Here is a 22,443-nt window from a genome sequence, read left to right as displayed (position 1 = left end):
TGGCTCTTATGACTAAGACATTTATGTACAAGTATTTGTGAGGATATGTGCTTTCATTGTCTTAAGTGAGTGGAAATGCTGCGTCATATGGTGAGTATATGTTAATGTTTAAAGAAACAGCAAAACAGTTTCCCCAAATTTGCTGTACCAGCATTGTACAGGGATTCTAATGCTTCTGCATGATCACTAATACTTGGCGAGGCCAGTCTCTCCAATTTCAGTGGGTGTGTAGTGATATCTCATTGTGGTTTTAATGATCATTTCCCTGATGATGAATGATGTTGAACATTTCTTCATATGCTTATTTACCACCTCTGTATCTTCTTTTGTGAAATGTCTGTTTGACTTTTGCCCATTTGCAAAGAGTTGTGTGATCGTCTTATTATTCAGTTGTAAGGATATATGTACAAATCACATAATTCCTTTTCAAATATATGTGTTATAAATATTTTTTCCAAGTCTATGGAATGTTACAAATACTTTCTCCAAGTTTGTTTTTTTACAGCTTTATTGAGGTATAACTGATATACACCAAACTCCACATAGTTAAAATTACAATCTGATGAGTTTTGACATATGTGTACACTCATGAAGCCATCACCACCATCAAATGGACGTATCCATCACCCTTCAAAGCCCAGTGTTTCCTTAGGACACTTTTTAATGCATCCCTCCTGTTCTTTTTTATTGATCCAAATTTTAACATGGTATGGCTTTTTTTCTACTTGAAGGACCAACTTTTACATTTCTTATTGTGCAGCTCTACTGGCAAAGTATTCTTGCAGATTTCGTTTAATTGATTTTGTTTCATTACTTCACCTGCAAATTTAAAATTTTTTTTCTGCGTAGAGAATTCTGTTTGACATCTTTTTTCTTTCAGCACTCTACACATGTTATTTCATTTTCTTCTGATCTGCAGACTTTCTGACAAGAAGTCTGAAATAATTCTTGTCTTTATTCCTCAATATGTAGTATGTCATTTTCTCTGAATGCTTTTAACGTTTTCTCTTTATCACTGGTTTCAGACCTTTGATTATGGTGTGCTTTGGTGTGGTTTTCTTTGTGTTTATCTTGCTTGGGTTTTCTTGCTTTTCTCGGATCTATGGGTTTATAATTTTCATTAGATTTGGAAAAACCTCACATTTTTTATTCTAAATGGGACCCCAATTACTTGTATGTTACACTAATTTTCCAACAGGTCGCTAATGCTTTGTTCTTTGTTTTCAGTTCTTCTTATCCCTGTATTTCATTGGGTGGTCTTCTATTGTTATGACTTCAAGTTCACGGATCATTTTTTTTCTGCAGAGACTAATCTGCCATTAATTGCATCGGTAGTTTTCTCATTTCAGGCATTCTATTTTTTTAACCTTTAAAAGTTCAATCTATTTTTATTACATCTTCAAATTCTCTCTTTATTGTGTTCATGTGTTTTAAAAAATCCTTAAATGTGTTTGTAACATGTAAATAAGTGATTAAAATCTTTGCTATTTCCTCTCTGTCATTTCTGTTGACTGTCTCTACTGACTGATTTTTCTCCTGGTTTTAGGTCATATATTCCTGACTCTTTATATGTCCAATAGTTTGTTATTGGATGCCATACCTTGTGAATTTTATGCTTTGGACTTAGATCTGCCCCATAGGTAAGGTATTTGATCCTTCTGAGTCTCGTTTTAAGGTTTTATTTTTGAGTCAGTCTATAGTTTCTTTTATTCCAAGTCCAGTTTAGTTTCTCTTGTAAAGCATTTTCAGTGCCCCATGTATTCTTTTAGGTTTCTCCACTTGTGGGAACTCAACGATTTTCTGCTTGTGTGATTCCATTATGAATTCTGGGAATTGCTCAATTGACAGCTTCCCAGAATTTTTCTTTCTTCCAAAGTTGCTTTTGCATAGCCTAAAGGAGTTTAGCCAGCCCTGTATGAGTACAGATTGGTATTCTTACAGGCACTGCAGGGGGATTCCTATGCAGACTCTGGCCCCCTTTCTCTGTAGCTTCCAAGATCCCTGGTACTGTGTCCCTCATTCTAGCCTACTTGGCCTCCTAAATTCTTCAATTCTGTAAGCCTGTTGGGCTCTGCTGGATTCCCCTCTGCACTGTGGTCTGCAAAGTTTCTCCAGGCAGGCTCGCTTTGAGTTTCATGTCTTGGGGAATCACGGTCGGGCACTACTGTTGCCCATGTCTAAAAGGAGTTGTTTCATATATTTTGTCCAATTTCCTAGTTATTTATGGATCGAGGGTAAGACACCTAGCAGTTAATTTTTTATGGTTTGTGTATTGGTTTCCTACTGCTGTTGTAACAAATGACCACAAACTTAGTGGTTTAAACACACAACACCACGAAAGAATTATCTTAGCAGTTCTGTGGGTTAGACATCCAATGTGGATCTCATTGGGCAAAAATCAACGTGTTCATAAGACTGCATTTCTTCCTGGAAGCTCTGGTAAGAATTCGTTTTCTGGCCTTTTCTAGGTTCTAGAAGCCCCCTATATTCCCTCTGGGCCCCCTTCTCCATCCTTAAAGCCAGCGATGGATCTGGGCCCCTTTCTCCATCCTTAAAGCCAGCGATGGCAGCTTGAGTCCTCCTCACATCACATCACTCTCACCTTCTTGTCTATCTCCCTCTTCTACTTTGTAGGATCCTTGTGATTATTGGGGCCCACCTGGATAATCCAGGATAATTTCCCTATTTTAAGGTCAGCTGATTTGCAAAGTTAATGCTATCTGAAACCATAATTTCCCTTTGCCATGTAACCTACAAGATCACAGTTTCTGGGGATTACGACGTAGATGTTTGCGGAGCATTATTTTGCTAACTACAATTGGAAAGCAGAAGTCTGGAATTATAAAATAAACATAATTACCCAGAAGGAGAGAGAATGCTGTAGATAAGGCAATGAAAATAAAACTTGGAAGCTGGAAGGAATAAAATGTTTAAAGGTCTGGAAAAGGGCAAGTCTTAAACCAACAATGGGGAGAGCTGAGAAGGTGACTGGCTTAGACTACAGAATCCTCAAAGGCTTGGAATTGGAGGTACCAGGTACCCCTGGTGGTGTGACTAACGCAGGATGCTAAAATAAGGTGTAGTGCCTGAGCATGTCTTTAAGAAGCAATTATAGTCCTAAACGCCCTTTCTAACTCTAATCATTCAGATAACTGCCCTCTTCAGTGTTAGCACAAAGCTAGGCGTGCCATTTACCAACAAAATGTCTTCCCTAATGAAATGACCAAGCCAGAGTGAGCCCATCATGGACAAGCCCACCCACATGCTCAGAGCTGCCAATCATACTTGCGGTCCTCATTCTTCAATGCCAGCAAGCAGACGAGGAGTACCAGACACCTGGGGAAATCTTGCAACACAAAAGACAAGCAAATCTGCAAACGAGCAAATAAATACAGCACAACCTGAAGGAGACAGACTTCAAGAAAAGGAAGTCTTCAAAAAGCTATCTTTAATATCCTTAGAGATATTAGAGATGATAATGAAACTGTGAGGCAAAAACAAGATGACCTCCCCCCAAAAAACCCCAAATAATCAGGAAATAAAAATTTTAAGCAAACAAAGACAAATGTACCAGAAATTGAAAACTCAGTAGAACGATTTGAAGATAGACTTGTGGAGACGTCAACAGAAGGTAGAGAAACAGAGAAATGGAAAACGCAAAGTCTGGATTAAAAGGGCCCACTGAGTACCCATCACAACGAATAGACGTAAACACTCATGCCAGCGTGTTAGTGTGAAATTTCAGAGCACCACAGGCAAACAGGAGATTCTATACCCTTTCAGGGGGCAGGGAGTACTCTGGGCACATCCAGAAGATTGGGAATCAGAATGACCCAGACATCTCTATAGCCACAGCAGAAGCTACAGGAACAGAAAGGCAGTGCTTTCACAGTTTGGAGGAAAATCATTTTAACCTAGAATTTTGTATCAGCCAAACAACCCATTGAGCATGAAGATTAAAAGGTATGTTTCATATTTTACATATTATATAAAAAAAGAACAAGACCACTATGGGTTGAGGAGTCCTAACATTGCTCCTCAGCAGTATTCTCAGAAATTACCAATATTTTTGTTGGTTTGGGCTTCTAATCTTGCAGAATTTGACTACAGTCTAGTTGCCTAGTCCAGGGGAGTTACTGTTCCAGTGGGGTTCTCCCTGTCTTGACCACAGGAATGGGCAAGTAGGGCAGGGATCTGTGACCATGTGACAGTGCAGAGGTGAGATGCTTTGGATTTTGTAGCCCCCTCATATCACAGCACAGGCCCTCAAGTCTGCATGACTCTGGACATAGAACTAGAGGGAATAGGGTTGGACTTGACAGCTGCCAGACGGTCTCCCACCTGAAACCTCTCCTGCCCTGCCCACCCTGTCACCCTAGAGGCAAAGGCGCTCACCTGCCCATCTCAAAACCTCCACTCTGCTCCATAATTATTTATTTACCTGTTTGTTCCCATCCTTTCCCCCCCAACCCCAAAGCAGGCATTCTTGAGGGTAAGGGCTGCATCTTGTCTTTCTCTGAATCCCCAGCACCAGACACAGACCGTGGTAGTCAGGGCTAGCAATGAATGAAACTTCATCTGAAAAAAAAATCCATCCATTCATTTGTTCATTCATTCAATCCTATTATGCACCCTTCTGGGTACTGGCAATAACAGGAGACAAATTAGACTATGTTTGTGAACTTAGGTTCTAGAGGAGGAGAGAGACATGCCAAAACAAATCACATCGGCTCTGGGCAAGCGCCCAGGATCCTCTGAGGTCCTGGTGGAGCAGAGTGCTGTGCTCTCGCTGCTGGTCCCACAAAGATCAGCCATAAACAAGGGTTCCTGCTGTCATCTGTCACCGAGCTAGTTCAGAATCTTCCAACAAGGAAGCTGTATGGCTATATTTCAGGGCAAACAACAGTTACTAGTACCTGTGAGCCAACTATTGAACGTGCAAAGATGACTATGATAATCCCTCGCCTGAAGGACTTATTTTCTGCTTCTAAGAAGCAGACATAAGACATAACATTTTAATGAAATATGGAAAGTGCTATCTGTGATAGAATCAGGCACTGGGGGTTATAGAGGACACAGAGATAAGCCTTTCCCTGTCCTCCCTTTCCAGGATTCTGGCCAGCTCTGTGACACAGACAGGAAGACTGGAGTCCAGTGCGGCCACGTCCAGCGCAGTCAGCCTACCCAGTAGGGGCTGAGCCCTCCAGGGCCCAGGAGTCCTCGTAGGGCTGAGGCTGACTGGGGAGCTGGAGGGCAAACCTCAGGGCTCCTGGCTTCTCCACAAGCCTTTGGGACTGCCCACAGTTCTGTAAATACGACAGTCAGGCCCTGGGCAAAACTGCAAAAGGGTTTCCACGTGCCTGCTGGGGTGCTCAGCCCCCGTCTTTGCTCTCTGTCCCATCCTCACCTCAGCACTTCTCTGTCCTGCTCTCTTGCTTTCTCCCCTACCCCCCAGCTCCCAAAGGCCACCAGTCTTACACCCCGGCCTGTATCCTCCCATGGTCCCTCCTTGTTCATAAAACATGTGCACATAGCTACAGCTTCAGGGCGCTGTGCACTGTTCATTCAAAGCTCAGATTTCTACTCATTCTTTCACCCACCCCCGATGGTTCTAGGGTCGGAGGCGGCAGGGCAAAGAGGGGCAGAGGAGTTCTTCCTTGGCAGGTGCTGGTGCCGATAGCCCCATGCTCTCTTGCTTGGGCTGGTGTTTCTTATATGTGGAACCTAAAATATAACGCAAATGAACTTATCTATGAAACAGGAACAGACTCACAGACATAGGGAACAGACTTGTGGTTGCCAAGGGGGAGGGGGATGGGGGCAGGGAAGGATTGGGAGTTTGGGGTCAGCAGGTGCAAACTATTATATAGAGAACAGATAAACAACAAGGTCCTACCGTACAGCACAGGGATCTATATTCAGTATCCTGTGATAAACCATCATGGAAAAGAATATGAAAAAGAATGCATGTCTAGGTATGACTGAATCACTTTGCTGTACAGCAGAAATAACACAGCATTGTAAGTCAACTATACTCCAATTAAAAAAATCACCCAGTATAAATTAAAAAAAAAAAAAGTGACCTCTTACTCCCTAGAGCATGCCTCTGGGTTCCTGGGAGGGCTCCCTGCTCCCTCTTCCCTGGGTGGGCTACTGCCCTCCCCCTTGGTGTAGGCTTGCTAGCCATCTGTCCACCCTGAGTATGCAACAAGGGGTTACTTACTTTGGAAATACCTCTTGGACACAGGATTTCCCTTTAAGAATTCCAGGCAGGGCTTCCCTGGTGGCACAGTGGTTGAGAATCTGCCTGCCGATGCAGGGGACACAGGTTCGAGCCCTGGTCTGGGAAGATCCCACATGCCACAGAGCAACTAGGCCCGTGAGCCACAACTACTGAGCCTGCGCGTCTGGAGCCTGTGCTCCGCAACAAGAGAGGCTGCAACAGTGAGAGGCCCGCGCACTGCGATGAAGAGTGGGTCCCGCTTGCCGCAACTAGAGAAAGCCCTCGCACAGAAACAAAGACCCAACACAGACAAAAAATTAATTAGTTAATTAAAAAAAAAAAAGAATTCCTGGCAATATTCCTCTTGCTGGTTCCCCATCTGGTCCCTCACCCCTGTCCTGGGGAATTATTACTCAAGTAGTAACTCAAGTGGAGGGAGAACTGCCCACAGGAAATGTGACGGGAGCAGTGTTCCCTGCTGCCGTGCCCAGCAGCCAGACGGCTCAGGGGTGTGCTGGGGCTGGTCCACATGCTTCTCCATGTCTGGGGGCCAGGGGATCAGGCCCCCTGAGGCTCCATTGAAGCTGGCTGTCCTCAGGTGTAGGGGAGCGAGGTGACACTTTCAATGCCCTCCCCTTGAGAAGGGAGCGGGGGCTCACAGAAAGGCAGCAGCTCCCTCCAAAGAAATCACTTTACAGACCCTCTCCTTCTTCATAAATCCTCCCCAGTTTTGTAACTTTTTAAGATTATTCCTTGTGAGGTTGTCATTTAACTGATTCTTGAGCTCTGATAGTTGTCATTTGAGAGTCTGTGACACAGCTCCCCATTTAACATTTTGTTACGTGTATTTGTTTGTTTTCAGTGAAATTGAATTACTATACTATAACTTGCCCTTTTCATTTGTCAATATCACTTATATCCCTACAGGTCCATAAACATAGATATACCTCTATCTTTTTTGAAATTTCTTCTGCACAGATGCATCTATTATGTGAACGACAGGGCTGGGACTAGGGTAGGGCAGGCAAGGTGCCGAGGGAGCAAAATCTAGGGAGGTGCCCATGCCGGGGTCACTCCTGGTGAGTGAGGTCGCATCACACTTTTGTCCTTCAGGCAGTCCTTTTACTTGTAGGAGGCAACCTGTGAGGAGGTAAGAGCACGGACTCTGGAACCAGATTGCGAACTCGGGCAACCTGACTTTCTGTGCTTCATTTTCAGCATCTGGTAAAATGGGTCAGTAATATTATAGAATCTGAAAATATCTATACTGTTGTTTTGCTATATGAATGTATATATATATGTAATTTAGAGAGAATATATATCCTATGTGTATGTATATATAGATAGAATATATATATGTGTGTGTATGTGTGTAATATATAGTCAGAATATATACACATATATGTGTGTGTAGATAGAATATATATGTGTGTGTATGGTGTGTAATATATAGTCAGAATATATATACATATATGTGTGTGTTTATACATTTATATAAAATATATATACCAATAGTAACCAACTTACGTTGGTTCTACTTAAGGGTTCTTGATTTTACGATGCTGTGAAAGTGATATGCATTCAGTAGAAAGTGTAAGTAGAATTTTGTGTTGTTTTGATTTTTAAATTAATTTTTATTGGAGTATAGTTGCTTTACAATGTTGTGTTAGTTTCTGCTGTACAGCAAAGTGAATCAGCTATATGTATACATATATCCCCTCTTTTTTGGATTTCCTTCCCATTTAGGTCATCACAGAGCATTGAGTGTACGTGGAATTTTGAATTTCGATCTTCTCCTGGGAGTGGTATGTAGTACCATCTTCTCTCGTGATGCTAGGCTGTGAGCTCTGCCGTCACGCAGGGAAACCACCGACACACAGCCATTCTGAACCTACACAACAATTCTGCTTTTCACTTTCAGTACGTTATTCAACAAATTACATGAGATATTCAACTTTATTATAAAATAGGCTTCGTGTTAGACGATTTTTCCCAGCTGTAGACTAGCATAAGTGTTCTGAGTACGTTTAAGGTAGGCGAGGCTAAGCTATAATGTTCAATAGGCTTGGTGTATTGAATTTTCAACTCAGGCTATTTTCAACTTACTGTGGGTTTATTAGGATGTAACCCCATCATAAGTCAAGGAAGAGCTGCACACATACGTGTGTATCTACATCTATATCATCTATATCTATTTTCACCTACGTCTATAGCTTCTCTATCTATGTCTGTATCTATCTGCATCCATGGAACAGTGTCTGACACCTGGAGAGAGCTATGTAAGTGCTGTTATTATTATTGTGGTGGTTGTTGTTATATGTGCGTGCCTCACCCCTCTCTCCTGTTCCCCCGCCCCCCCCCCACCGCCTTCAGCTGTGTGACATACTTTACCCTCCCCAACCCTTTAAGGATAACTCATGTGAACAACTCTAGAGTATTGTTTTAAAAAGACTCCATGCTCATTGACATACCGAATTTGTCATACATGAGATTCTCATTTGAAATGCAAATCAATTTCTGGACCATTTTTTCTGCCTAACAGATCTATTTGCTTATTCCCATGCCAATATAATACTGGTTTGAGTACAGTAACTTTTAACTATGTTTGGATAGTTGGAAAAACAAGTCCTCATGTTTTTCTTCAAAATTTCTCTTGGTTACTTTCACCTATTTATTCTTCCAAATGAACTTTAAGACAATTTTATCCAGTTTTAGGATGATGAAAACTGTGTCAACATTTCAGTTGAGATTACATTAACTTTACATAACAATTTTGGGGGAATTAATTTTTATGATATTAGGTCTTCCCATCCACAAAAGACATGTCTTTTCCTTCATTCAGAACTCATTTTATATCTTTCAAATACATTTAAAATTTTTCTCTATATAGATACCATGCTTTCCCCATATTTATTTCCATGAATTTTACACCATTTGTCACCATTATGAACAGAGTATTTTTTATCATTTCTTTTTCTGTATGCAAAGCAGCATAGGGAAAAGCTATTAATTCTTACATCTAGTAACTTTACTAAATTCCTTTCCTAGATAAAAAATGTCATCAGTAAAAGAAAATTTTATTTTGTCTTACTTAAAATTTATGCCAGTTGTTTCATTTTCTGGCCTAATTGCATTTGCTAAAACCTCCAAGACACTGTTCAAGAAAAATGACAGAGCTGGCATCCTTCTCTGGCTTCTGATTGTAACTGAAATGGTTTTAGTGATTTGCTATTTAGGATGCTATTGGCTAATGAAATTGTAAACAGCTTGTAACATATTGAAGTTGATTCTTATTCTTACCTTGTTCAGAATTCTTTTGAAAAATAGCTGCTGAACTTTATTAAGTGCCTTTTCAACATCTATTGATATGACTACGAATTTTTTCTTTTAATCTTGTTGCAATCAATTTTATGTACAGATTTCCTGAGATTTGAACCGCTGCTGAATTTCTAGAAAAAATTTTACTTGGTCATAGTGTATTTCTTCTGATACATTGCTATATTTTATTTGCCAATATTGTATCAAATTTTTTATTTTTGTTTTCAAAATGAGATTAGGCTGTAGTTTTTCCTTCTGTACTGTTTTAGGTTTCTGTATTAACTGTATAAAATAAATTAGAGAACCTTTAGTCTTTTCTATAGCTTGCAATAATGTAACTGTTATTGGAATTATCTGTTTTTAGAGGTTGGCTAGAACCAAGCTCTAAAGCCATTTGTTTCCAGTAACCTTTTTAGAGGTAGATTTTTATTCACTTTTCCCATCTCTACTACAGTAACTGGTCTATTCAAATTTTCCATTTCTTCTTAATTTTGTTAATATATATTTCATTGAAAATCATCTGTTCCCCCTGGAGATTTAAATTTGTTGCCAAAGTATTACCTTAGAATTGTTTATTTGCTTTTTTCCCTTCTTTTCTTCCTCCCTCCCTCCCTTCCTTCCTTTTCCCCTCGTAAACCAGGTTCATGAGGATTAGGCATTTGTTGTTCTTTTCAAAGACCAGCTTTGGGAACGATTTATCTGGTCAAAAATTTTTTGTTTTCTATTTAATTCCTTCTTGCTGTTGTGGATTACTTTGCTATAATTTTTTTCTCCTTTTTATAGACAAACACAACATCCATTTTTAGATTTATTTTTTTCTTTAAAAAAGAAGGTATTTAAAGTCATAAATAGCTTTTGCTATGCACATAGATTTTGACATAAAAGGTACTTCTTTACGTTGCTTTCTGGACCATTTATAATTTCACTTTTGATTTCTTCTTTGATCCATGGGTGGGCTCTTAACTTCATAATAGTTAAGGTTTTTTTTAATGTCCTTCTTTTTCTTGTTTTTTCCTAGCTTTATTGACTTGTGACTAGATAAAATAGCGTTTAAAACTTCTACTTTTTCTTTTTTACTTTAAGGATTCTATAGCAGCCAAGTCAGAAAAGACACATTTTGGCATATCTTGATTACTTTTGCTTTTGTATTTCCAAAATTGAGGTCTTTGGGGGTTTTTGTTCACTTGTCTGTCTGTTTTGAGGTCTTTCTTTTTTTTTTTTGCGGTACACAGGCCTCTCACTGTTGTGGCCTCTCCCATTGCAGAGCACAGGCTCCGACACAGGCTCCGGACGCGCAGGCTCAGCGGCCATGGCTCATGGGCCCAGCCACTCGGTGGCATGTGGGATCTTCCCAGACCGGGGCACGAACCTGCGTCCCCTGCATTGGCAGGCGGACTCTCAACCACTGCGCCGCCAGGGAAGCCCGAGGTCTTTCGTTTGATTCAGTTTTTATTTGGTTAAGACTCTGAGGTGCTTCTTACTGGATGGAGTATATAAGGGTTTGCCCTTTGGAGTTGTACCGTGTAGCAGCCCTAGGTGTGTGGGGGACATACTCCCAAATTCTTGCATATTTACAAATATATTTCTCGCACACTGACCAGAGAATAGTATCTTGGCTGAGAAGAGGATTCTTGGGTTGCAAGTTTGTTCTCTTCATAGCCTATAGGTGTTAAAGTACCACGTTCTAGTTTCTGGGCAAAGTAAGAAACCTGCTGCCGATCTGAAACTCTTCCTTTATAAATCACTTGTCTTTACTGTGATAATCTTATGAGTGCTTCTCTAGGCTCGCACCTCTCCTCCAGATATTTTGCCCCAGTTGTTCCTTTCTGCAGACTCTCTGCTTTACCTTAGAGTACATTTCAGGGTGGAGGGGTGGAGGAGAAAACCCCTGAACAGATGTCAACGAGAGGTTCCAAGTTTCTTGTCTGGCTTCAGCGGCTGCAACTTCTTTACCCAGCTGCTTGGCTAGATTGCTGTCTCATCGCTGACTGGACCCAAAGTTCATGAGAATGGGGTGCCTTTAATAAACACTTGTTGACAGACTGACTCACTGAGGGGCTGTAGGAGCGACTGCAATCACCATTGCACATTACTTTGTTTTAACAAGTTCCAGATGTTAGAGTTCCCTTTGCTCACTCAGAGGACCACTGCTGGCTCCTGACTTTAGGTAAATCAGACCATGCTTTTAAGGAGATACTCTGCGGAAAAGTTTAAATAGGAATTATTGTTAATAAACATGCAATTAGAAAAATGCACAAATCCTAAGTATACAGCTCAATGAATTATCACAAGTTGAACACGCCCTTGTAACCAATGCCCACAATAAGAAAGAGAACATACTAACACCCCAGATGCTCCCATATGCTCCTTCCAATCACTGGAATCCAGGGCAAGTTTGGACTTTTTCTTAAAGGTTCTAAGAAGCCACTAAAGTTTTTTCACATAGATGAAAACAGGGTTCCTCAACTTTGGCACTACTGACGTTTGGGGCCAGATGATTCTTGGTTGAGGGGGGCATTGTGGGAGGGTTAGCAGCATCCCTGGCCTATAGCACCCCCATGCCAGTGTGACATCCACAAATGTCTGCAGACATTACCACATGTTCCCTGGGGGCAGAATCTCCCTGGGGGAAAGCCACTGGTGCAGAGGACAATCTGTGAAGAAGGACACTTTAGGAAGATGACTCTGGCAGCCCTCTGTGAGGCAGTGGGTGGAGATCCAGGAGGTGACAGGAGAGGAAGCAGGTGCATGGACAGGAGTGAGTGTAGCTGGCACCCCGGGGGCAGGACGGTTGGTGGGCAGTACGGGAGGTCTCACAGCGAAGTGTAGGCAGGGCTCAGAGGCTGATAACTTGGGTAACAGGAGACGGGAAAGAGTCACAGATGGACATCAGTCCGGTGCGTGGGTGAGTCAGAGCATCATTGTCAGAAACCTGTAGGTCAAGAAATGGGGAATTGGGGCAGTGAGGCTGACCAAAAGTTTGGATTTTAACACGCTTTTAGGGAAAAAGAGGTTGGGAGCTACACTATTATCTCTAGTTTATAAATGGGAAAATTAAGGCAAACAAAGAGAAGCCAACCTGTCCAAGATGAAAACCCAGAGAGTGTGCAGGATGAGGACCCCAGTGCCCCATCCCAGCAGGGACTGGATGGCCAGCTTCAAGGGCTCCCTTGGTTTCCTCTCAAAGTAGGATGGCCCTGAAGGTGTATTTCACTGTCTTCTCCCTTCGAAAGTGCTTCAGCTACAGCACAGCCCTGCCCATGGCAAGGGGAGACTTGTCTTTCAAGAAAGCAATAAAGACATGAGGGATTGTGGCATCTGGAGATCATTTACCAGCTCTGGGAGGAGCAGCTTCGAGCAGTGACCCTGGAGCACCAAGCCGGTGCCGGCCCAGCAGATGGTGCCAATTTGGTCAGGGCCCTAAGGCAGGTACCATCAGGGGCGTCCTCTGGGAGCCCCTGGAAGGCAGGGGAAGGACAGGGAAGGGACTGTGGTAAGCTCAGCCTGGGAAAGGCAGGGCACTGCGGGCGGGCCCACCGTGCTGCCAGCACCGCGCGATGCAGCCCAGGGTGTGCAGGCAGCCGCACGGTCACCGCATCAGGGGTTAGACCGACACGTGGCTCCACTACTGATCTAGAAGGGTCTCCCAGGCTAAGATGTTGGCCTCTTGCAGCATTCAGCTTCTTACTCGAGCTGCTCATGGTGCAGATCTGAGGAATTCGGGTTTGGTTTCCTGTGCCCATCCCCTGCGGAAGCACCATCGGGAGCCTTGGAGCCGGGGATAGAGAGAGAAAGCAGCGTACAGCATCCGCGTGATAAAGGGACTGGTGCTTCGGCACTTAAATGCTGACCTTGCCCTCTCCTCTGCTGTTCCCCAGCAGCCCATCACCTGGACCCGCTCACAACCACCGGCACACCACCTGCCAGGCCTTGCCTCTTCCAGGAAGGCTTCCCAGATACGCCCTCCTCCCTGCTCCAGGCACATAGCATAAGCTCCTGAGGGCAAGGCCTCCACCATATTTATTTCTGTTTAGCCCAGAAGCCCAAGTTCTCCACACTCCTGAGTCACATGGCTGTAACCCAGGCCCCCACAGTGCAGGCCTGGAGGAAGGCAGGACCCCCAGATGCTCCGCGTCTCCCACCAGCCCCTCCCTTCTGCTCCAGCTGCTGCTCTGGGTGAGTTGGTACCAGTGGGCCCGCTGCCCCTCCCTTCCCCCCACCCCACCCGCAGCCTTTGCTTCTGCACAGCCCAGCTAACAATAAGCCAGATTGTCTCGGGGAGCTTTATTAAAGGCCGAGGGTAACACTAGGTTAATAAAAACCTGGGAGCAGAAAAGTACAGAAAGCTAGCCTCTCAAGATCAGATACTGATGCTCCTGACATCTTCCACCCGGCTCCTTGTCTCCGGGAGTCTTCCTCCAGCCATCAATCTTCCTGATTCTGGCTGGCAGCCATACTTCCCGGGATCCGCTCCAGCCCAGACAAGAGTCTCCCCTTAATGCTCAGTCCCTCCCCTGATGCTCCAGACCCTGTGGTCTCTTCCCATCACTGCACTACCCACCCACTAGGACTATGTCTCTCTATAGAGTGTGCTGAGCGGTCTGCACCTCTCCCACCCGCCCCCTGTCATACCTTTGCAGAAGCGAGACCACTTAATGGATATTGCAAATACGAATTCTAGTACCATCCTTAGAATACAGGGCCTGACTGCAGTTTAAAAGCTACACTTCCCATCTTGTCTTTTCTTCGCCTTATTAAATTCAGAGCACTTAACAAGGGTGTCTGAGATAGGCTAAGTGTACAATGATGTTGGTTGATTGAATTGATGAACCTAATTTCCTTCATTATTCAATTTTTTTTTTTTTTTTTTTTTTTTGCGGTACGCGGGCCTCTCACTGTTGCGGCCTCTCCCGCTGTGGAGCACAGGCTCCGGACGCGCAGGCTCAGCGGCCATGGTTCACGGGCCCAGCCGCTCCGCGGCATGTGGGATCTTCCCGGACCCGGGCACGAACCCGTGTCCCCTGCATCGGCAGGCGGACTCTCAACCACTGCGCCACCAGGGAAGCCCCTCGTTATTCAATTTTGATGAGAGATAAAACAGTATTTGCAACTTGCTTAATGAAATAATTAAGAGATGGTGGCTGCATGAAATAGTGGGAAAGTTTTACATTTATATCTTCTAACTTTGGAATTGATCGAGGCTGGTCAATTGATCATTTTTCAGTTCATGTCCTTAGAATCAATAAACCTATGTGATCCAATTCCCAGGCAGAGAGTGGGGCTCAGGGAAAGGACAGCAACAGACAAAGGGTTCAAATTCCTTGTCTCAATTATGGGAAGCCAGGCCTGGCCACAGTTGTAGGGTGGGCTGGACGGCCTTAGCCCAGGAGTTAGAAAGCCGGGAGCAGAGAGAAACTAGAATAAGAAAATACAGTAAAACTTGAGTCAAAGCTGAAGTGTCAGAGCCAGCAAGACAGCCCCAGATATGAGGTCACAGGCCAGTCACTGCTACCCAGAACATGGGGATTGAGGGCTGGGCTGGGAGACAGAGCCTCAGGAGAGCCCTAGAGCTTCTGGGCAGAAACCAACGGTGTTTTCCATGGAGCAGCCCTGACCCGGTGGCGAAGGCGAAGAGGGATTGAACAAGTGAATATCAACCAGAAGTGAGAGTTCAGAGTTGGCTTGAAAACCCAGGCGGACTGCCAAGGACTAGCAGAAAACCCAAATGTCCTTTGACAAGAGGGTGTGTGGATAAAGTGTGGTTCACACAGTGCTGCAACAAAATGACCAAAGTATAGCTGTGAAAACATGGCAGATCCTTGCAAACGTGATATCGAGAAAAAGAATGAGGACACGAAAGAATACATCCACGCAATTCCATTCATTAAAATCCAGGCAAAACAGAACCATATTTCTTAGGTTTTAACTACACGGGTGGTAAAACTATTTTTTTAAAAAAACAAGGAAATGATTAGGCTAAATAAAATAGTGAATTACCTCTGGAGGGGAGGGACCCATGGGGCTGGTGGTGGTGATAATATTCTGTTTCTTCACCTGGTAGGTGGTTACAAGTGTTGGCTTTATATTTATTAGCTAAATTGTCCGCATATGTGTTGTGCACTTTTCATTTTCTATGTTCTATTTCATAACTTTAAAAAAAAGGTTTTTTTAAAGACGTACAAGTTAAAATTCTGCAAGCAGTCCTTTTGAGGGAGGGTTCCAGACATGGCTTTGTTCGCCAGCCATAAGTAACAATTTTGGCAAGCTCCCCAGAGGCAAAAACTGCAGGCTTCTTAGCCCAACGCTTCAATCAACACACACTTAACAGGAGCATACTATATGCCGGGCATGGTGCTGGCCGCTGGGGGCTCATGTAGGGGCCTCGCTCCCACGGCGTCCTAGGAAACAAAGAAAATCACCTGACACAGGATGCTTCCCTCCCTGGCTGGAATTTCTGGAAGCTCAGAGCTGAAGTTTGTTGTTATTTTTGGTAGCTTTCCCTGTTGTAGATTTGGGGATAATATAATCTCTTAGTTTTGCAAACGGTGCCACATTTTACCGGAAGCCTTTTCAAATCCTTTTTGGTGGCAGTCAGAGAAAATGAGGAAATAACAGGGAGCCCCTTGCTCTCCTGTTGGCCCCGCCCTCCCGACTCTGTGGCCCTGTCTGCCCCTCTCCAAGCAACAGGGGAGTTAATCCTGGATCAAGAGGCTGAGCTTCCATTACCCCAGCAACAAAGGGCTGAGAGGGGCCTCCAAACAGAAATACCCTTTTATTTACCATTGTGAAACACCCTTCATCAGCTCTCAGAACACAGTTCACTTTCCTAGAAGATACCCTGGGATGAAGCTGTGTTTCAGCCTACCGGAAATGCCAGGTGACTTCGCTGTGGGAGGAAACATTATTTAAGATGTTGCCCCAAATGAATGTGATCTTGCCTGCGGAGAGGGCAGCCGCGCCGCTGGAGTTGGCCCAGGATTCATTCCAGGTTTGCCCGCGGCTTCCACGGAGGGGCTGGAGAGAGGGAGGGAGCGCTGCGGAAACCACGCTTGCTTCCCTTTTTCCCCTTGAGATTATAAACCTATGTAGGCATCTTCGGAATGTGACCATGCCAAGGTTCCTGTTCCCTTTATGACTCCACCGATTTCTGGGCCGTTTCCAAGACATGAACTGGAGAGAGAAAAATGCTCAGGGAGCTGGGAAAAAAGTGCCTTAATTATGTTTTGAGCCATTTTCAGGGAGACTGAAATAGGTTTGGACTGTTCTGGGGAAATGAGCTGAGAGCTATGTGCTGTATGGCTGGACTTTCTTGAGTTGGAAGAAAATGCATTCAGAATAACAGTGTGAAATCCTGAAATGTGTGCAATTTCAATGAAAACACAAACCCTCTGGTGTTCCTGGTACACACGTGCATGGCCTCACACACACACATGAGTTCACATGTGCGTGCACACAAAAACACGTACATGAGCACGTATGCACACACATATACTCATGCATACACAAATGCACATGTGCACATACACACTCAAACACACAACCGTTTGTCCAAATGGATATGAACACAAAGGTCAGACAGGGAAGGAGAAAAAGGGAAAGGTATATAGGAAAGAACCTTTCAAGAAAACAATGTCTTCAGTACAAATAGCCAGAGAGGGGTGGATCTAAAGTTGATATGTCCTCTGTCCTGTTCCATTGATCTATATGTCTGTTTCTGTGCCAGTACCATACTGTTTTGATGACTGTAGCTTGATCCCACTCCTGGGCATATATCCAGAGAAAACTCCAATTTGAAAAGATACATGCACCCCTATGTTCATAGTAGCAGTTTTTACAATAGCCAAGACATAGAAACAACATAAATGTCCATTGACAGAAGAATGGATAAAGAAGATATGGTACATATATACAATGGAATATTACTCAGTCATAAAAAAAGAATGAAATAATGCCATTTGCAGCAACATGGATGGACCTAGAGATTATCATACTAAGTGAAGTAAGTCGGACAGGGAAAGACAAATATCATATGGTATCTCTTATATGTGGAATCTAAAAAAGTGATACAAGTGAACTTACAAAACAGAAATAGATTCACAGACATAGAAAACAAACTTATGGTTACCAAAGGGGGAAAGAGAGGGGAGGGATAAATTAGGATTTGGGGGTTAAATTTGGGGATTTATATACACTACTATATATAAAACAGATAACCAACAAGGACTTACTATACAGCACAGAGAAATATACTCAATATCTTGTAATAACCTATAATGCAAAAGAAGCTAAAAAAGAATATATATATATATATCTGAATTACTTTGCTGTACACCTGAAACTAACACAATATTGTAAATCAACTATATTTCAATAAATTTTTTTAAAAGTATAAAATAATAATAATAAAAAGAAACATTAAAAAATAAAGTTCATGTATCCTCTATAAGAAAAAGAATGCATGCAGAGGATGATAAAATTATATCCAGTCTTGGAAGAGAGCAGGGCAAGTGTGGGCTGTGATGCTTCAGGGACCTAGGTCAATGGCAAATACACCTGTAACCAGAATTCTTCAGCCCCACCCACCACAAGTAAGTTCCTCTGCAGACTTGATTTTCCCACCACTTCTCCTTGGGCCACCCCAGGTCCCGGTGTCTTTGATCAAGGCTGCCAAGGGCTCTGTTCCTGTTTGTCGTGGCTGGTGTGTCTACCTGGGACAGGCAGTTTGTCTCACTCCCTGTTCCCTCTGTCCGAATATTCCCTCTCTGGGTTCTTTACTCTCCATCTGCCTGCTACAGTGTCTCAGACCTACGGAACTGAGATTCCATTAGTCACCCTAACAAAAAATACTGGCTTTTATGAAAAGCTCCCCAGAGTGAAAGCTGTGCTTTTTAAATCAGACCAGTCCTTGAAGGTAGGTTTTCAGATGCCAAGCATTTGGGGCAAAGTCTTTCCTAAATTCCTCACTTTCTACTCATGGGCTGCCCTCTGCACTGCTGGTGGGTGAGATGGTCTGGCTATTATGTACGTATGTATCACATATGTACGTAAGAGGGAACTTCTGAAGAAGAGGATGGAAAAGGATGTCCAGGATCACAGAACTGTTTCCTAAGGCATGTTCCCAGATACACTGGCTCCACAGAAATCTGTGGCTGCAGGCTGAAAATGAGTTCAGAAAACGCTAGAACAAAACAGGTTATGTTCTGTGGGATTTCTCTGACTCCCTAACATGCTAAGGTAGGTCATGCAACTCCAATAGGAGGGATGGAAATTGCATTAATCCCAAATTTATCGGACCTTGAGGCTGTTTCTTTTTCAAGGAACAGAGTTTGAAATGAACCCCCGTGGAATACAAGTGAAGGCAACATTGCAGCAGGTGGATTTTGCTGACTTTATTTTGAGGAGGGGAGTAGGCAGATTGTTAGGAGGGTGTGGGTCCTTCCAATTATTGCTTCTTATAAACTCTGGTGTAATAAGCCACCAAGGGTAGGGAGTGTTTGCCATTGGTTCTGGTTGCCCAGCTTCTGAACCCCCTGGAGCTGGAGCAACCCTCAGGAACCCTCACTTAATGAGTCTTGGGGAGAAGCAGAGCCCACCTTCTCCTCATGAAACTGAAAATGTGCAGCTAAGGTGGGGAGAAGGGCCCAGGCTTGTGCACCAAAGACACATGTGAGATTATTTACAGCAGCAGGATGGCCACAAACTGGAAACCGCCTAAACGTCCACCAGCAGAATAGATGAATGAACTGTGGTATATTCATCCATATGGAGGAATATGAGAAAGTGAGGAAAAAGACTTAGCAATGACTGCGTGTAACGACGTGGATGAATCTCATAGCCATAACGTTGAATGAAAGAAGGTTGCTACAAGTACATCCTGTGATTCCACTTATTTGAAGCTCAGAAACTAACCTCTGGTGCTAGATGTCGGGATAATGGTTGCATTGTGGGGAGTATTAACTGGAAAGGGGCATGAAGGACTTCTTGGGGTTCTGGAAACATATGCAAAAATGTATCAAGCTGTACATTTAATATCTATGCAATTTACATGTCATTAGTTAATCCACAAAATAGGTAAATAAATAGAAAGATGGGGGAAAAAACAATATTTACTATCTAATGACATAATAACAAGCATTTAAAAAATACATGCTGGGACTTCCCTGGTGGCGCAGTGGTTTGGAATCCACCTGCCAATGCAGGGGACACGGGTTCGATCCCTGGTCTGGGAAGATCCCACATGCTGCGGAGCATCTAAGCCCGTGCGCCACAACTACTGAGCCTGCACTCTAGGGCCTGTGTGCCACAACTACTGAAGTCCACGCGCCTAGAGCCTGTGCTCCGCAACAAGAGAAGCCACCGCAATGAGAAGCCCATGCACTACAAAGAAGAGTAGCCCCTGCTTGCCACAGCTGGAGAAACCCTGCGCGCAGCAACGAAGACCCAACACAGCCATAAATAAACAAACAGATAAAAAAAAAAAGTAAGAATAGTAATTTAAAAATAAATAAATAAATAAAAATTAAAAAAATACATGCTAGGAATTATATATATATGTGTGTATTGCCTATAATAATCCTGTGGTTAAGGTTCTGAGACTTTAAAAAACAGCTTAATTGAGGTATAATTGACAAAAGAAACTGCATATATTTGACTAATATAATTTATTAAGTTTTGATCTATGTAAACACCTATGTAATCATGACAACCATCAAGAGGTTGAGCACATCTACCACCCCAAGCTTTCTCACGCCCCTTGGCAACCCGCCTCCCATGCCCATCCCTCCCTGCCCCTTCCCTCCCCCTCCCTCACTCCCAGGCAGCCACTGGTCTGCTTTCTGTCACTACTCATTAGTTTGCACTTTCTGAAATCTTACATAATTTTACATAATTGGAGTCATACTTCATTCCTTTTCACTGTTGAAGAGTATTCAATGGCGTACTCTGTCTTCTCACCTGTTGGTGGACAGTTGGACTGTTTCCAGTTTGGGGTGGTTATAAATAAAACTGCTGAGAACTTTTCTTGTACACATCTCTATGTGAATACATGCATTTCTCTTGCGTGAATACCTAGGAGGAGAATGGCTGGATCATAAGGTGAACCTTTTAAGAAACTGCAAAATTTGTTTCCAAGTTGGATGTATATTTCACATTTCTGACAGCAGGGTATGGGAGTCCTAGTTCCTGCTCAACTTTACCAACACTTGCAGAGTCAATCTCTAGCCATTCTAATGCGTGTGTTCCCATTGTGGTTCTAATCTGCATTTTCCTAATGACTAATGATGTTGAGCATCTTTTCACTTTGCCACAAGTGTATATTCTTTGGTGAGGTGTCTATTAAAATCTTCTGCCCATTTTAAGTGTTAATGTTGTTTGTTTTCTTTTTTCTTTTTTTTTTTTTTTTTTGCGGTACGCAGGCCTCTCACTGCTGTGGCCTCTCCCGCTGCAGAGCACAGGCTCCGGACGTGCAGGCCCAGCGGCCACGGCTCACGGGCCCAGCCGCTCCGTGGCATGTGGGATCCTCCCAGACCGGGGCTCCAACCCGTGTCCCCTGCATCGGCAGGCGGACTCCCAACCACTGCGCCACCAGGGAAGCCCCAATGTTGTTTGTTTTCTGATTATTGAGTTTGAGAATTCTTTTTTTTAATTAATTTTTTATTGGAGTATCGTTGATTTTCAGTGTTGTGTTAGTTTCTACTGTACAGCAAAGTGAATCAGTCATACATATACATATATCCACTCTCTTCTAGACTCCATTCCCATATAGGTCATTACAGAGCACCAAGATAATTCTTTTTTTTTTTTTTTTTTTTTGCGGTACGCGGGCCTCTCACTGCTGTGGCCTCTCCCGTTGCAGAGCACAGACTCCGGACGCGCAGGCTCAGCGGCCATGGCTCACGGGCCCAGCCGCTCCGCGGCATGTGGGATCTTCCCGGACCGGGGCACGAACCCGTGTCCCCTGCATCGGCAGGCGGACTCTCAACCACTGCGCCACCAGGGAAGCCCGAGAATTCTTAATATATTCTGCATCCTAGTCCTTTATCACATATATTATTTGCAAATAGTTTATTCTAGTTCATGATGCTGCCTTTTGAAGAACAGAAGTTTTTGATTTTTGTTGAAGTCTAGTTTATTAATTTTCTTTTATGGTCTGTGTTTTTGGTGTCGCAACTAAAAATATCTTCGTCTTACCCAATGTATCAAAGTTTTCTCCTCTGTTGTCTTCTAGAATTTTTACAGTTATAGGCTTTACATTTAGGTTTATGGAGTATTTTGAATTAATTTTCACGTATAGCACAAAATATGGATTGAGGGATTTTTTTTGCATATGCATTGTTCTGGCACTTCTTGTTGAAGAGTGTAGCACTGAATTGCCATTGCATTTGATCAAAAGTCAGTTTACCATGTGTGATTCTATTTCTGGATTCTCTATTCTGGTCCATTGATCTATTTGTTTATCTTCACGCCATTGCCAGCTCTGTTCTACTTTGTTAACACTGTTTAGGCTATTTAAGATTCTTGGTATTTCCATATGGCTTTTCTTTTTTAGTTTGTTAATTTTCAAATTTTAAATTAATTTTACAGTCTTGGGATAATCCCCATGGTCACAATGAATTATGCTTTCTAGGCGTTTCAGATTCAATTAACTAAAATTTTCTTGAGAAACTTGCATCTGTATTCATGAGAGATGTTTGTAGGTAGTTTTCTTTGCCTGGTTTTGCTATTAGGGCTTGGTATCAAGACTGGCTTCACAGAATGAGTGGAGGAAGAATTCCTTCCTCTTCAATTTATAGATTTGGTGTTCTGGAGGAATTTGTAGAATTGGTGTTATTTCTTTCTTAAATGTTTGGTAGAATTTATTGATGAACCATCTGGTCCTGGAAGGATTTTTGTTTTCTGTTCTC

The sequence above is a fragment of the Monodon monoceros genome, unplaced genomic scaffold (assembly GCF_005190385.1).
Source record: "Monodon monoceros isolate NGI ecotype Baffin Bay Population unplaced genomic scaffold, NGI_Narwhal_1 Super_Scaffold_4, whole genome shotgun sequence".
Taxonomy (NCBI): domain Eukaryota; kingdom Metazoa; phylum Chordata; class Mammalia; order Artiodactyla; family Monodontidae; genus Monodon; species Monodon monoceros.
This window is presented reverse-complemented; position numbering follows the sequence as displayed.